General features: G+C 37.8%; 1 pseudogene across 1 annotated transcript; it reads right to left on the reverse strand.

Moving 5' to 3' along the window:
- Positions 1-2,838: 2,838 nt before the first annotated feature.
- On the reverse strand, positions 2,839-3,838 carry LOC308239715 (dnaJ homolog subfamily B member 6-like; annotated as a pseudogene). The gene is made up of 2 exons: positions 3,749-3,838; positions 2,839-3,508 (listed from the first exon to the last, which is right to left on the reverse strand). The product of its transcript is annotated as a dnaJ homolog subfamily B member 6-like (transcript).
- Positions 3,839-8,504: the final 4,666 nt, after the last annotated feature.

Here is an 8,504-nt window from a genome sequence, read left to right on the forward strand (position 1 = left end):
CTCCTGGTTGATCTGGTGGTTTTCAGCAGTCTCACAATATGGGTGGCAGTCCTGGCGCACATATGAGGGTGGAGGGGATGCCATTTCTGAAGGTACAGGGTACCAAGGCCAAGGCACTGCAGAAGCAAGGTTTGTAAGGTGGCAGTGGCTGGGTTGCAGATTTATGCTGCCAGGTGAGTGTCCCCAGGGTAGGTGGCCAATGCAGCTGGAGACAGGCATGCTCAGGTGTTAGGCAGCAGGTTGCTAGTGATTGGCAGGTTGGCAGTTGGCTCTGAGGCGGGACTGGAATAAGTGACCTTTACTCAAGAGCATTGGGGGAGGGGAAGGGAGGATCCATTACAAGAGGCATGGAGGCATTAGGGGTGCCCAAGGAGGCTGGTGGCATTGATGTTTTCCAGGTTTCATCCCAGTCTGGGTGAGGAGGGCATCTCAGTGCTAGGCATCTGGTGTATATAATATTTTAAAATGTTGTTCATGAATATAAGTGCAACTGCTGTGAGTAAATCAATTGCATTTTTGAGCAACTTATTTGAATATTGTCCTAATGTGATTGTTTCATTGATCATAGATCTTTTGTGGTTTCATTGGTTACATTTACTATCACAAAGTTTTATTTGAATGACTTCAACATCCGTACTAATGACAATTCTGATACCTTACGCAGTTCCTAGACCTTATGATTTCAGTGATCTCCACTATTCTATTCATCAAGTTCATACTTCTCTATGGGCAGAGCAAGGCCTCCAAAGTCTCAGTGACTCTTTAAGCCTCTTCATCTTTTACTCTTTTTGAACTTGCTCTTCACTTGCTTTATTCTCTCATCTCTTAATCTTTCAGTGCAGTCCTAGAAACACATTCCTTTTGCCCTGTCTGCACCCCAATATGGACAGTTTCAATGACTGCATCACTGACATCTTAGATTTGTTCACCTATTTCACCTGGCTTGCCAATTCTTTCCTCTTGGCTAAGTACAGACTCCACTTTTCTCTGACAAGAAACAAAAAGTTTAGGTGCATTCTTAGAGAAATCACTTAATAATGTGGATGTATTTATACCCTCCAGCCTCATTTGTACTTCCATTGCCATTCAGCAAGGCTTTGTTTTTAAGTTTGCAATAGTGTTCTGAGGAATGAGCCACAGTGGTTGGGAATACCACTGATCTCTAATGGCCGTTCATTCATTCATTCAACAAATATTTATTGATTATCTAAAATGGTCTAGCATTTGGGCATCCTATATAATAAAGAGCTAATATGCAAATGGTCATCACGCCCTCACGCCCTCACGCTCTCACGCCCTCGTGCCCTCACACCCTCATGCCCTCACACCCTCGCACTTTTGTGCCCTCGCGCCAGGGCCAGGGGACCTGGGCCCTGAGGCCGGGCCGGGGGACCTGAGGCTGTGCCCCCCCACCCCAGCGCCAGGGCTGGGGGACCTGAGGCCATGCCCCCTGCCCTGTGGGGCTTGACAGGGATGGGGCCTGCCAGGTCTGGGTCTTGTGCAATTTCAAGTCATGCACAGGTGGGCGGAGACTTGACTCTGGGTCCTGCTGAGCGCCCCAGACTCTGACAGGAGGGAGATTTTCATATACATTTTACTAATTTTCTTTCATCTCTGACACTTCTATTACAGAGAAAGGGCAAATAGCAATATTAAAATATTTCCTCTAATTAATTCACTTTTAATGTGCACAAATTTCATGCACTGGGCCACTAGTATAGTCATACCAAAGAGAGGCTAAGTCTGTTCCCATAGGATTTGTATTCTAGTGAAGAAGCAGATAAAAACAAAAACAAACATAAATAACTGCCCTCTTTCTCCCCTTATTGTCCCAAGTAAATACATACAAGATGTTGCACATGTACATGGAAATTAAAGAGCAAATATATTCTTAGAATTCAAGGATATTGGAGTGGAAGGCATAAGACCAACTTAGGTATTTATAATTGATTTATTTATGCATTAATTCAACAAGCATTTATATACTCCAAATGTGTGTTGGACACTATAATTCTGGAAATACACAGAAGAATCAAAGGTGGTCTCTGTTCTCAAAGTACAAGATAGAGTAACATAAGTGTTCTCAGATGGTTTTAAAATCATGAATAAAGAGCCTATTTTCACTTAAAGTTTATACCCATGGCTTTAATTAATATACCTTTTTTGAGGTGTCTATTTCTCTGGAAGCTTCTGCTATTTTTTTAAATGCACCACACACATCACATTTATTTTTTATGTAAATAACAAAGATCCGTTTATCAGCTTTACTTTTTAAACTTAAGCTTAACATTACACATTTAAACAATTGCCAAAACTTACCAAGTTGCCAGTATTCATGTACAACTAGAAAACATCCTCAATTTATACTAAACCAGAAATCTATTACTGTTGATGCATTAGTACCTTTCACTACTCAACACTGAAAGACTGAAATTACTCTGGGAGGTGAGTCCTGGAAATGTTAGCTTCACAGCAGGCCCCCACTGCTTGGCTTATGTTTAAACACACTGGAAAGAAGGTCCGTGTGCTGGTGTTAGTGTATGAAGTCACAGCCACCCTGGATGACGTTTAATAAAAAGCAAAGTGCATACAGAGATTTACAACAATTGTAAAGACCAAAAATAAACAAACAAACAAACAAAAAGCGGTCCTATCATGTGGACCCAACAATAACTCAAAAGTCTGACAAACAGGCTCCGATGAGCTGTGTATAAATACTTTAAAGTAGGTACAGTTATACTGAAAGTTGAGTTCATCTGAAATCTTCAAAAAAAATGTTCATTAATCCTCAAATGGTGCTTGTTCCAGTTAACATCTCTGTTACATGCATGCATTGAATTACTTGTTATCCAAGCGTATCAGCTTCTCCTTACCATTTATCATCAAGGGCTTTAACTGGCCGTCTTCTTCAACTTCTACTCTTTCTTGACCATTCTCCACAATTCTCTTTGTAGTGATTTTTCTTCCGTTATCAATTTTGGTAGAACTCGATACAGGCTTGAAGTTGCCCATCTCACTACAATCAAATGACATGGAAGAGAATGAAGTGAGACCCCCCATGACCTATTGACTCGAAGGAAGTAAATCCTGTGTCAAAAGAAGGAAATCCTCCACTGAAAGCCATGAACCCTGTGAGGGGGGAGAAAAATGAGCTGATGCCCCAGTTCCTGCTCCCACACATATACCACTGAGTTCCAAAGAAGTTGTCAAATGGGTCTTCAAAGAAGTCGAATGAAAATGAGTCCCTTCCACAAAAAAATTCCCTGAACACATCATCTGGGTTCTGAAATGTGAAGCCGAACTCCAACGGGTTGTCGAAGTGACTTCCACCTCCACCCCCACCTCCACCTCCACCATTTAATACTTCTTTGCCATATCTGTCATAGATGTCCCTTTTTTTTTTTTTTTTTTTTTTTTTTTTTTTAGCATCGGAGAGCACCTTGTACGCCTCAGCTATTTGTTTGAATTTCCTCTCCGCTTCTTCATTTTCAGGATTTTTATCTGGGTGCTACTTCAACGCCAGTTTCTGGTACGCATTTTTTTTAAAATTTCTTTATTGATTAAGTTATTACATATGTGTCCTTATCCCCCCATTACCCCCTATTCCCCCACTCATGCCCTCACCCCCCTGGTAGCTGTGTCCATTGGTTAGGCTTATATGCATGCATACAAGTCCTTTGATTGATCTCTCCCCCTTACCCCCATCCTCCCCTACCTTCCCTCTGAGGTTTGAGGGTCTGATCGATGTTTGTCTCTGGATCTGTTTCTGGTATGCCTTTTTAATGTCCTCAGCGGAGATATGTCTCTGCACACCTAGAACTTCATTGTAATACACCATGTTTTACAGGCAGTTGAAACGAGTCCTGCAGCACATGGAGCCGGCGGTGGGCAGGTGGCAGGATGGCAGCTCGGTCTCCTCGGCTTCTGAGCCACGGCACTGGTGAGGGCAGCGGCTCCTCGTGCTTTCCTCACTTATGCTTTTTAAAAATTTATTTATTTATGTTTTCTAATCTTCACCTGAAGATATGTTTTTATTGACTTTAGAGAGAGAAATAAAAAACAACAACACTGATGTGAGAGAAAAACACCAATTGGTTGCCTCTCCTATGCCCCCCAACCAGGGACCAAACCTGCAGTCTAGGTATGTGCCCTGACCAGGAATCCAACCCAAGACCTTTCCATGTACCAGACACCACTGCAACCAAATGAGACATGCCAGCCAGGGTGGAAGCTTATGCTATTTTATAATCAGTGTTTATGAGGAAAACAAAGGATCAAATATTAAATGTCACAATGTAAACTTACCACATCAGTTTTAGAGGCATTTAATTGTTGAGTCTGTAAAAAATTCAATATCTATTTGATAAGTTGATTGTAATGTTATAATCATATGTTAGACATAGAAAATAACTACATGATCAATTTCTCAATGAGGTAAAAATTTAATCTATCTTTCCTTACATCATTGTTTAGTCTTAATATTATTGTAGACTTTCAAAATTTCCTTGGAAGATTTCATTGCAGATCTCACTGTAAGAATCTATTTAAATAGAATAAATCTTACTTTTGTAGACTGCTTATCATTATGTTCCAAGATTATTTAGTAATTTATCCCTATAATTTTACTCTACCTAATGTTTAAAAACTCACTTTTCTAAGTGAAATCAATAACAAGCATAGGCTTGGACCTCAAAATTCCATGAAGGAAATGTGCATATTTATAAACAAAAGCATTCCTTCCAGGTTTTCTTTAATGAGGATTATAAAACTAGATATGGACACATAATCAATAGAGGACTACATATACGATAAAGGTTTCTTTGAAAATGTTTGTGGTCAGTTTTTATACTGTATTAGTATTAGTCAGAGAAACAGACCCAGTAGATTATCTATCTGTCTGTCTATCTATCTATCTGTAAAATAAGGAATTGGCTCATATGATTATGCAAGCTGACAAGTGCCAAAATGTGCAGTCAGCAAACTTGAGACCCAGGAGAGCTGATGGTTTAGGTCCAATCTAAAGGCCAATAGGCTCAAGACCAAAGAAGTTCAAGTTGAAGACAGGGGAAAAAACCAGTGTCCCCACTTGAAGGCAGTTAGGAAGGAAAAGTTCCTTCTGATTCAGAGGAGGGTCAGAATTTGTGTTCTATTCAGGCCTTAAACTGATTAGATGAGCTCACCCATAGTAGGGAGGATAATCTACTCACTGTATTGTTTAAGATATTAATCTCATGGAAAAACACCCTCAGAGGCACACACAAAATAATATTTAAATAAATATTTGGGTACCTCCTGGCCCAGTCAAGTTGACATATAAAATTATCCATCACACAGTATTATTCATAATAAATGCAGAGTCAACAATAAAATTTCTAGTGTCATAAACTGTGAAAACTCTGTTTTGACTTCCAGTTCCCTTCATCATTTAAAAGTGTTAGAGAACTAATAGTTACACCACTAATATTAGATTATAAGTTCTGATTCATTGTTAGTTGAGCATCTATTATATACCAGGTACTTTTATGGGTCTTAAAATGAAAACCTGTCCTATTAATTCCTTACATTTGCATTTTTTGCAGCTAAGTGCTATTCAATATAATCCCTTCTTTAAAAATTAATACATGCAGTAGGCTTGATGATATATTCACAAGGAAGCAGGTCATAAAGAGCAGCAGTTGCCCAGCCACTATGGCTCAGTGGTTGAGCGTCAACCTATAAACCAGGAGGTCAGGGTTCAATTACTGATTAGGGCACAGGCCCAGGTTGAGGGCTAGATCCGCAGTAGGGGGCATGCAGGAGGCAGCCAATCAATGATTCTCTCTCATTATTAATGTTTCTATCTCTCTCTCCCACTCCCTTCCTCTCTGAAATCAATAAAATCAATCAATCAATCAATAGCAGTTGGTGACTTACCTCACTCTGTGTGTATATGCATATGTATAAAGATTATTTAATAAAGCAGTAGTAAAAAGTGATAGCAATCCAAAATCAATATTATCAATTCTTAATTATTATCTGTTTCTGGGCTGTTCACACTATGTTACCTCATTATTACAGATACTCTCTGAGTTAATTTTAATCATTATCACCCACAAAGAAACTGTCAATCAGAAAGTATGTAACATGCTGAAGCAAGCACACATCTTGTAAATAGCAGAGAATGACACTCTGATCTGGAATCCTCTCTGGGTAGTTTGAAAGTTTGGCTGGACCATGAGCTCCTTTAGGATAAATACTGCTTAAATTTTTTGACATGCTAAATTTCATATAATGGGTTCTCAAAACCATGAAAGTATTGAGTGCTCTATTAAAGTTTTAGTTTCATTATTTCCCCAAATTAAAACAGTAAGTGGGAGTAGATGTTGAATATATATTTAAATTGTTTTGTTTAGAAGGAAAAGAAATCAGATACCCAATGGTAACAAAGTATTATAATTTTCTTTTACTATGCACAAACACAAAACTAGGTATAAAAATTTATATGATTAATGGTATGCTTTCATAACCAGAAAGCTGGCAATTAATAAATATATGCAAATGAAACTATAAAAATTAAATTAAACTTAAGAAGTTTCAATTATGCTTCAGATTATGATCTTTATTTTAAACACTATCAATTCTCACTGAGAATGGATTTACTATCTCTTCTCTATACACTGAGATTCAAGTTCTCTTTCAAGTGCCATGCCTTTGTACACTGATGTATATAGACCATCTCAGATCTCAAGCACTCTTCTTTAATATATTTTTATGAAAAATATTTCAGTGTTGACATTATTACAGTAGTCCCCCTACCCACTCCTTTGCCCACCTCTCTCCTCCTCCTATTACCCCTTCCATGGCCTTTATCAAATTATTGTCCATGTACAGAGGTATGCATATATGTTCTTTAGCTATTTCCTTCACCTTCTTTATCCACTTACCCCACCCTCTGCCCCTTCAGCACTGGCCATTCTGTTCCATGTATTAATGATTCTGATTCAATTTTGTTTATTGGTTTGTTCATTCAATTCTACATATTAGTGAGATCATATGGCATTTGTCTTTGTGTATTTCTGTGGATTTTTTAAAATAAATTTTATTGGGGTGACATTGGTCAACAAGAACATATACGTTTTAGGTGTGGGATTCTGTTACAAGATCTATATATTGCACCATGTGCTCACTACCAAAAGTCAAATCTTCTCTTGTCACCATATATTATGACCCCTTCTCCCCTCACCCCGTTCCTTCGGGCAATGACCACATTGGTGTTTGTGTTCATGAGTTTTTATTTTATATCCCACATACTAGTGTGAGTGAAGTCATATGGTTCTTAGCTTCTTCTGCTAAATTATTTCACTTAGCATAATGTTAACAAGGTCCATTCATGTTGTTGCAAATGGCACTATTTCATCTTTTCTTATGGCTGAGTAGTATTCCATGTGTATATGTACCATATTTTCTTTATCCAGTCCTCTATCACAGGACACTTTGGTTGTTTCCATGTCTTGGTAACTATTAATAATGATGCAATGAATGTAGGGTTGCATGTATTTGTGCGAATAAATGATTTTTCCGTTATTGTTGTATAAAAATGCCATAGATTTCTGGGTGTTAATTTTGTATTCTGCTACCTTTCCAAATTCATTTATTAAATCTAGTAGTTTTTTGATGGAGTCTTTAGGGTTTTTTATGTATAATAGCATGTCATCTGAGAATAATGACAGTTTTCCATCTTCTTTTACTATTTGTATGTCTTTTATTTCTTCTTCTTGTCTAATCATTATGGCTAGCACTTCCAGTACTATGTCAAACAGGAGTGGTGTCTTATTCCTGTTCTTAGAGGAAATGGTTTTAGTATTTTCCCATTGATCATGATGTTGACTTATTTATCAAATAAGGCTTTTATTATGTTGAGGTATAATACCTCTATTCCAACTTTGCTGAGAGATTTTATATAAAAAAAAAAACAACAGTGTTGGACTTTGTCAAGTTCTTTTTCTACATCAATTGATATGATCATGTGATTTTTGTCTTTGAATTTGTTTATGTGATATATCACATTTATTGATTTGGGAATATTGTACCAACCTTGCATCCCTGAAATAAATCCCACTTGGTCATAGTGTATGATCTTTTTAATGTATTGCTGGAGGAACTTTGCTAATATTTTGTTGAGTATTTTGGCATCTATGCTCATTAGGGATATTGGCCTGTAGTTCTCTTTCTTTGTAGTGTCTTTATCTGGTTTTGGGATTAGGGTAATAGAAAGAGCTTGGAAGTGTCCCTTCCTCTTAAATTTTTTGGAATAGTCTGAGAGTAGGTTTTAGTTCTTTGAATGTTTGGTAAAACTCCCCTGTGAAGCCATCCAGACCAGGGCTTTTGTTTGCTGGAAGTTTTTTATTTTATTTTATTACTATTACTGCTTCAATTTCATCAGCATTTATTGGCCTATTCATGTTTTCTGATTCTTCCTGATTGAGTTTTAGAAGATTGTATTTTTCTAGAAATATATCCTTTTC

The sequence above is a fragment of the Plecotus auritus genome, assembly GCF_963455305.1.
Source record: "Plecotus auritus genome assembly, chromosome: X".
Taxonomy (NCBI): Eukaryota; Metazoa; Chordata; class Mammalia; order Chiroptera; family Vespertilionidae; genus Plecotus; species Plecotus auritus.